General features: G+C 31.4%; 1 pseudogene; it reads right to left on the reverse strand.

Moving 5' to 3' along the window:
• Positions 1-4,545: 4,545 nt before the first annotated feature.
• LOC131062676 (ribulose bisphosphate carboxylase large chain-like) lies at positions 4,546-5,856 on the reverse strand (annotated as a pseudogene).
• Between the last annotated feature and the right edge of the window lie 3,881 nt (positions 5,857-9,737).

Consider the following 9,737-nt stretch of genomic DNA (forward strand, 5'->3'; position numbering starts at 1 on the left):
AGAAGAATTAGTATTATTGTGAGTAATAGAATATTACTCAGGAGAATCGAGAACTCAGCAAAAAATAAATCCAGGTTTTCATAGACCTATAGTTTCCCCTACAAAACTATAGTTTGTAATATTTTTGCACTATCATTTTCCCCTTGTAAAACTATATTCCTTGCCTTGCGATGGTCTAGGATGGGTATATTATTTGGCCTGTTAGGATCCAAAGTTATGGGATTCCATGGTGAAAACCATTCCACGGGCCGATGATCAAAATCATCAACTTGCATGGAGTAAGCACTTGATCGCGCACGTCGATAGTCAATGCTACGATCCTCACGATCATGAGAAAAATCATGAATAAAATGAGAAAAACTACTATCATGGGCATCATCATTATCATGAACAAAAAATGTATCTAATGTATCTGAAAAACCCAGTCCTTCTATGCCGATTTTGTCAATAAGACCAAACTCTACTTCTTTCTCTGGTGTCATATAAATATCTCATTCTAATAGATAACAAATTAGTTCAAAATCTTGTTTTGTTCTTTTTAAATAAGTTCGCGCAACATACGACTGCAAAAGGCCCAGATACTCTGAATCAAAGCTTCATTCTATTGAAGTGGCATGACGATCGTAAGGAGACATATGGGGTTGGTGGATCATAATTGAAGCATTTTGCGTCATTACCCATTTAGTAAATGTCCCCCCATGTAGAAGGAAAGCTCCCATTGAAGCATTTAACTCGACGCCTATTGTAAATACATCCCCTATTACGTATTGCATAGTATTGTAAATGATGACTCCTTGTACCATTAATCCACCTCGACAATGAAGAAAAAACATAAAATCCTTTGTTTCATCTTCTTGATTTAAATAAATGATACTTTTCATGATTTGATGAGCCGATTGTTTTACGAGTGGTCTAGCTAAGAAAATATATCTCCCAAAAAATAATCGATGATATAATTCGACCCTATTTGCTTCTTCCTCTTCGAGCCCTTGATAGGACACTTTTGCATTTTCTATGTACATGCTCAAATACTCTCTTTTTTACTCTTTCGCATTTAAAGAAGCCAAAAACAAAAAAATAGAGAATTTATTTTTTGTCATTTTTCTAATAAAAATCAATTTAAATGATTTTTTGTTACAAAAAAATGCGGATATCGGGACTTCACAAAGCTCGGAGGAAATCTCACTAAAAATATTTTCTACGCTATTTTTTTTATCTCACTTTACAAAATAATAAGTAAATTACCTTTACCACACTATTTATATTTGATACAATATGAAAAATAAAGAAGAAAATGTTTTTTTGCTAGAAATAATTCTTATTATTTCTTTCCTTTTAGTTTTCCAATGTGAATTTGAAAACGATAGAATTCTTATTCTGTAAATGAATTACAGATGTATATAAATACATTTACATTTTTTGTAGTACGTTTAGAATAAAAGATATAATCTGTTATAATCGAGAAAATATTTTTTTCTATTATATATTTTTTTTCCTAGTATATATTTACATTTAGAATAATAGAAAAATATAATGTATTAGAAATAAATAAATTATTTCTAATATAAATTTATACTATAAAAAGGTAAAAACCTCTACATAATTGAAAAACTTTTTGTGTTATTTTGATCCCCAAAAAAACAATTCTTAAGGGATCAAGACTTGTTTTTGGGACTCTTAAAATAGAATGAATTATTCCAATCTGTCAATCACTATACATGTATATTTCAATTTTCTCGCTTAGAACATTTTTTAAAAGAGCTTGTGGAACCATGCTATCAAACATTGTAAAATCAAATAAAGAATCTGATATTTGATCTTCATCATCTACTATCTGGTTTAATTCTTGTTCAACAACTCTTTTACCTACAAATGCAATTTATGCATTAGGCTCAACAATCATGACATTAGCCAACATAACAAAACTAGCAGTGACTCCACCAGTTGTCGAAGATGTAAGAACTAAAATATATAGTAAAATTTTCTCCTTTTGATATGTATGCAACACAACAACTATTTTATTCATTTGTATTAAGCTAAAACTTCCTTCTTGCATGCATTCTCTACTACCGAGCCCACCAGAAGCACATACAAGAATTAATGGAAGAAAATTCTCAGTAGCAAACTGTATTAAACGAGTTATTTTTTCACCCACTACCGAGCCCATACTGCCTCCCATGAAAAGAAAATCCATAACTCTAAGTGCAACAGGAATACCATTTATTTCACCTACGCCTGTTTAAATAGCATTGGGTAAACTTGTTTCTTTTTAATAGGAAGTGTTATAATTTTGATAAGATTTTTCTTCTGTTTTATAAATTATTCCTTTCCTAGAATAAATGTATGCTTAATTAGTTCTATGTTAACGTTGACATATTCTTTTTCTTCTTTAGTTAAAGAGACATAAGTTAAAGGATATTCTTCTTCAATATCCTCCTCATCAATATCTTCAATATCTTTAGTATTTTTAGTATCTCTTTCTTTTTGCTTAGGAAATTTATTTTTGCAATATAGTGTTAATGTAGAAAACTATTTCATTATCTCTAGTAAATAGAAATAAATTCCCTTAGTATTTCAGTATATGACAAAAAAATATTGTCATAATCTTTTTCATTGTTCTTGTGATGGAGTAAGAGATTTATTTCATGAAATAACTCGACACTATTTTTACTATAGTGTAGATCATCCTACATGATATGATCTATCATATTATAAAATTCATAGCGATTTTGTTTTTTAACATATTCTATTAGAATATTAGAACCAAACCAGGGAAATTCTTCTTCTTCCAGTAAACCACAATAATGATTTCTAAACCAATATTTGAAAATGTTTCAAGACCAGATATCTTTCCATCAAACAAATTGCCATATGTGTTCGCAACCATAAAAAGTAATCTGTCTCTGGGTCAGTTCCTTGATAAAAAGGAAATATTTTTTTATTTTCCTTGTTTTTCTTTTGTCTTCTAGAAAATAAAGTTCTTTTTTCACTAAGCGTTTCACCACTACTTTCAAGAACTTATCTTGTGATAGTAATTATTCTTTTATGTTGGCTAATTGTGTATTTAATTTAAATAGTAATTCTAAAATGAGGAATTTTTGAATTTTAAGTGCCATTCTCTAAAATTCTATAGAAATGATTTCAAACTCGTCATCCCTCCTATCTTCCAAATTTTGATCAAGCATGCTATAAATTTGCTCATTTTCAAATGCTTTATTTAAAATAACAAACCTATATAATTCTTTTTTTATTTTTTGATGTATTTCAAAAAGTACAAATTGAATTGTTTTCAACCCTGTATCAATAATATCTTGTAGTATCTTAATAGTTTCTTTTGATTCTAAATTCAAATATTTTATGAATTTTGATCCTAGTGCAACCTTAAGGATATTAACAAGAGTATTGTTGTATGGTACTAATATTCTCAACACTTTATTGTAATATTTATTTAAAAAAAAATCTTTGTAAAAATATTTGCCATAAATTATTTTGTACAATAAAATTGAGACCTTTCGAACCATTTTGATGTCAAACATCATATGTTTTTTCTGTAAAACATCTATACTAGATAAATTCATGTTCATAGAATGCCAAATGCCATTATCAATTAATAGTTCAATTTGTTGTGAACTAGTCATTTGCAGAGTTTCTCCACATTTTGCACAAACACCTTTTTGTTCTACTAAAGATTTCTTATATATAAGGGTCTCACAATTCTCGCACAAAAACCACAAATACTTAAAATGTTCTAAATTGTATCCATTTTCTACAGGGATTGTTTTGATATATTCAGAATCCTTTTTTTCATTTTCCTCACACAATTTCCTATATTTTTTCTACATATTGTTAGTGTACAAATTTTAACAGATAAAATACAAATTTTGCTTCCTTTCTATTCCATTTATTTTCTTTTTCAATTTTTATTTTTTTTATCCATCTGACTAACTCGACTTAATCGAGAATTAATTCGATCTTATCGTCGTAATGAGTTTATTTATTCAAATAGCATACTATTATATATAATGTATTTCATATAAATTTGATTCCTTGAATCAAATTCTGCTTCTGATCAAAAAGAGAAAATGAAGTCTCCGTCAGGTTCTTTCTGATATCTACAACGAATTTAGGAAAATTTATGAAAAATAATGAACAATTGATTTAATAAAATATCTATTTTTATAAAATACGCTATTGTAGTTTTTTTTACTAAAGCTCTAGACAAAGCCGATTAAAAGTGAGCTTTTATATAGATTAGAAGAGATTTGACAGGGTTTAATTTGTTAAAGATAACAAATTTTGAACCTCCTTTGAGTGCATGGCTAGGAGAGATTGAAGGCCCTTGCTCCTTGGGCCTAGACCTAGTGATCCACCGACCCCATCAAATAATCCAGAAAATATATTTCTATATTAGTAGGTAAGAGGTAAATTTATTTCCTCTAGCCAAATTATCTATTGTCATCCATTCGGTATAAGGCTCAATCTTAAAAGAAAAGATTGGGCCGAGTTCGATTTGATTAAGGGACCAAACAAATGAAAGTCACACGATTACAAAAGATAAATCATATCAACTTCAAATTTGATTTATTTCCATACTTCACAAGAGGTTGCTAGTTCAGGGCTCCGTTTAGTAGCTTTGTAGATCACTTCATTACCTTCATGCGCAAGATCACGTCCTTTATTACGAGCTTGTATACAAGCTTCTAAAGCGCCCTGATTAGCCACTGCACCAGGTGCATTTCCCCAAGGGTGCCCCAAAGTCCCTCGACAAAACTATAATACAAAATCAACCCCAAAGATCTCGATCAGAGAAGGCATATGCCAAACGTGAATACCTCCTGAAGCTACAAGAAGAACAGTTGGCATAGACCCAATCTTGAGTGAAATAAATACCATGACTTCAGTCTCTTTCAATAAAATCATTAATGCAATAGGTCAAAAAAACCCAAAGTCACTTCTCATTCTCCTTCAAGTTTACCTACTACAGTACCCGTGTGAATATGATGTCAACCAGACATACGTAGTTCTTTAGCAGTGCATAGCATAATTTCTTTGTCTATCAATAACTGCATGCATTGCGTGGTAAATGTGAAGAAGTAGGCCATTATCTCGGCAATAATGAGCCAACAAAGTATTTTTTGTAAAACCTCCAGTGAGATAGTAATGAATGACTATAGGAACTCCCAATTCTCTGCTGAATACTACTCTTTTCATCATTTCTTCGCATGTACCTACAGTATCATTTGGGTAATGTCCCTTAATCTCACACGTCTCAGCCTAAGCTTTATAAATTGCTTCTGCACAAAAATAGAAATGATATCTCTAGTGCATAAATGGTTAGGAATTCACATTTACATCATCCTTGGTAAAATCAAGTCCACCACGAAGACATTCATAAACCACTCTACCATAATTCTTGGCAGGTAGACCCAATTTTGGTTTTATAGTACATCCCAACAAAGGACGACCATATTTATTTAATTTATCTATTTCTACTTGAATACCATGTGGTGGGCCTTGGAATTTTTTTGAATAAATAGGTGGAATTCATAAATCTTCCAGACATAGAGCCCGTAAGGCTTTGAATCCAAATGCATTACCTATAATAGAAGTGAATAGGTTAGTAACAAAACCTTCTTCAAAAAGATCTAAAGGGTGAGCTACATAATAAATAAATTGATTTTCCTCTCCAAGAATGGGTTCAATATCATAGCATCACCCCTTGTAATGATCAAGAGTGGTAAGTCCATTGGTCCAAACAATCGTCCACATAATAGTGGAGGATTCGATGACTACTACTACTCCCGCTTCTTCGGGGGGTACTCTAGGTTGAGGAGGCATCACATGGTATTCAAGCATTTAGTAAACAAAATTAAAGGATATTGATAAACATCTTTCTATAGGAAATATATTGTATAGATGATAGATAATTCATAAATCAACTTTATCAAAAAAGAAGGGAGCTATAAGTTAGACAGTGTGAATCGTATCACGATAATGAAAAAGAAACTAATATGGTTACAATCCATGTGCCTAAAAAAGATTTAAAAAACAAACAAACAAGTAATATGGGTTTAAAAATTGTGGTGAAAGTACCATATCAAGGGCCCAAAGAGGAGGAAGCAAACTGGGTCAAATTAAATTATATCATTGATTATATTTTGGGAGATATATTTTCTTAGCTGGACCACTCGAAAAATAACCAGCTGATCAAATCATGGAAAGTATGCTTTATTTAAATCAAGAAGAAACATGTCAAATACTTTAGTTCAACACCCATGTCGAGTAGACCGTATTCTTGTTAGAACTATTCATCCCTAAATCATAGGGAGGACTTATTTAATAGCTTGAGAAATATAAGCTTTACAATAGACATATTGTTACTAGTTAACAATAGTCAATATCAATGGAGTATTTTATGTTTCGTTATCATGGACCTCAGCATATTTTTTGTATAGTTTCGATACCAGATCAAACTAATAATTATAATATTAAAATAAGGGGGAATTAAAAAATGGTAACTTTTTGTTGCTTTGGATACAAAGGAGTATTTCGATTGTTCTTTTCGGGGTGTATTATGGATTTTTATCAACATTGCAAATTGGTCCATCTCAGATGTATTATCTCAGATCCTTGTTGATTAAGGATAAGATATTAGATAGAAATGGTGATAAAAGCATTCCTATGCGAAAATTGATTCTTAGTGGTTCGTTTCTTGGGCAAGTTGTAATTTTTTCATCCATTTATTTGTGCCCTATCTATAGCGTCATTTTGAAACCTCACACGATGACTCTAATGTTTGTGCCAGTCTTTTTATTTCTTTTTATCAGGATTGTTTTCTCCAATGTTTTATTCCCTTGGTTGAATCATCTAGTGATCGAGTTTTTTCTTGGAGTCGGTCTACAATTGCTAAATCCTTCCCTTTTTGGTAAATCCATCTATCTGGGGCTCATTAACATCATATTATTTAGGTACAGAGGGATCCTTTTATTTTTTATGAGCACCACAGCCGGATGGCTCATAGGCAAATTTAATTCATCAAAATCACGAACCTCTTTTGTTTACTTGTCGAAGGCGATTCGCCTTTAAAACTGGGTAAAAGGGGACAAATTTTTTCTTTCACTTTTCAAGTAATTTTCTTTGATTACTTTATGATGGCATTCTATGGGAAAAATCCATCACTTTTTATGACAAAATATGTAGATAATCGAGCCTTTCTTTAGGGCCCTTTAGAAGAATTTTAGGAATCTTTGGAAGAACTCGATAAAAAAAAAATGCTTACAAAGATGATTATAAACCAAAAACTTCAAAGAAGAAAAAAAAAATTAAAGCTTTTGTTGATAAAACTATTTCTCTTTCTTCCATTTCTCACAAAATGGTAAAGGTGCTATCCTTAAAAGAACTAAACAAATAAACGGACACAGATTTTGATTTATCTTCCATATTAATAAAACCATGGCCACTACTATTTTTTGATTATAACCGATTCAACATACCCTTCTGGTACATGGGTATAGGAAATTTCATTCTTGGTGGCCTTGTGAAGAGGCAAGTTGTTGAATATTTATTTGATGCTTGTCTTAGTGATGGGAATCAAAGACTATCTTTCACAGCTCCACCCAGTATGTCTTTCTTTGCAAAAATGGTCAACCTCGGTGATCAAATTCTTGATCGAAATCAAGATCACCTTTTTGAATGGATATCAACAAAAGGAGAGAAAAAAAGATTCTTAGCAGTCGAAATTGAAGATCAAGTGAGAGCTCTAAGAAATGGATCCCCTCTTGTAGATGTGATAGGAAAAAAAAAAAGATTTTCTAGAACTAAAGATGGAAATTATCTTCTAGAAATACATGATCCTTTACCGAGCGGGCCATTCCACGGGTTGATGAATCAATTTAAATTACCGTGGATGCTACCTTCATATGATTCTACTGAGCAATTACAAAAAAACACCCATGATTCTACCAACCAACTTGATTGAATTTCCTTAATTCGACCAAAAAATAAGGAGAAAATTGTTTAACCACGAAATGAAAAAATAAAAATTATTTCCGAATGGTGCCTCAATCAAATCCGTATCTTCTTATTAGAAGAACATTAAAAAAGGAAATTTTTGGATGACGCTTCATTGGAAAATTTATTGTCAAGATTTGAAGTTGTTTATCTAAAAGATTCAGTCGAATATGTATTGAAAACATTGGCTCCGACACCTCTAACCAAACGGATAGAAAAGGAAATTGCTTCTTGCAGTAAAAAAATATTCATTCAATATTTATTGCAGATTTTTCTTGTAACCACTGGTACGAAATCGGAATTGATTCTTAGCGTTCTTCCTACGGAGTAGGATTTACTTTATGAGTGATTTTTTTTAATGAGATGAGATTAACTACCAAATTCATTAGTATGTATAAATACTAAAAATATCCCTTGGGAGATTACAGATAAGGATCTTCCTTCTAAAAAGAGCAACACTAAAAAGAAAAAGAAAAAGAAATTTGACCAAGATTTTTTTGATTTCTATGCCTTTTATCTCAAATTCATGGAATTGAAGAAGGAATCGATTGTTAATGATTATGAACCTCGAATCTGAGACTTTAATGGGTGCATTGTGCCTGAATAGCCCTCAACCATAATATCAGGCATTTATGATAATATGTGTGTCAAAGATTGTCTGGAAACTCATCCAAAAAGGGCTCAACATTTAATTGTTATTAAACACTTTGAGAAAATAAAAGAACTAGAGCCTGAAGATGAACAAAAAAGGAGTGAACAAGGAATTTTGAAAGGATTATTTTGATCGTTCAAAGATGAGAAACAACAATCAGAAGAAAAAGAGCAAATACTAGAACAAGGAATAGCGAACAAAGCGGAGGACGAAGAAGAGGAGGACGTTGTAACTAAAGACATACATGTCTTTAGTTATCCATATGAAGGAGATTTTCATAGACTTTTAACCAAAGGAGTTGTCCATTCTCAAAGATGAAAAGTATCAGTGGTCAACAATTGGATACCTCGACCATAGTTAAGTCTTTTTGAGAGACTAAAGAAATGATGCAAAAGCCACGTCGCAAGCCAAATCCTAAAAGAGAAATCAAAAAAGATATTTTGATTTCAAGACTCATAAGATATTTTGACAAATATCAAGATCGAAAGAAAAAGAGAGGAAAATCATTACCATCAAATACAATAGGGCTTCGATAGAAAATTGCTTCACTATCTCAGAGTGGGTGTTTTATTCACACATACATATCTTTGAAAAATATTATATTTCTCTTCATTAATAATAGCCAAAAAACTTTTCTCATGTTTTATTATTTCAGGCGCCCAAATGGGAGAGAGATTGGTCCAATTTCAATAGGGAATTTTATTATTAAATGTAATTACGATGGATATGAATTGACGGACATCAATGTGCCCAAGGATTGGATGAAAGACTACCTAAAAAAAGGTATTCAAATCAAGATTGTATATCATTTTCATTTGAGACCTTGGTATGAATGTACCCCCCAATCTATTGACATTAACACCAAAACAACTAGTGTTTTATCCATGTATGAAACAAAAAATGAACTACCTTTCGGTAATCCAACTAAAGTTCCTTCTTTATGGAGACCTGTTGGTGAATGGATTTTGAAATCTACATCTCATCGGGCAAAAGCTATTATCTAACGGATCCATCCTATTATCGAATGGATGAAACCTATCCACCAATAGATAGAAAATCCTTTGCTCAGAAAGCA

Source organism: Cryptomeria japonica, chromosome 3 (assembly GCF_030272615.1).
Source record: "Cryptomeria japonica chromosome 3, Sugi_1.0, whole genome shotgun sequence".
NCBI classification, from domain to species: Eukaryota; Viridiplantae; Streptophyta; class Pinopsida; order Cupressales; family Cupressaceae; genus Cryptomeria; species Cryptomeria japonica.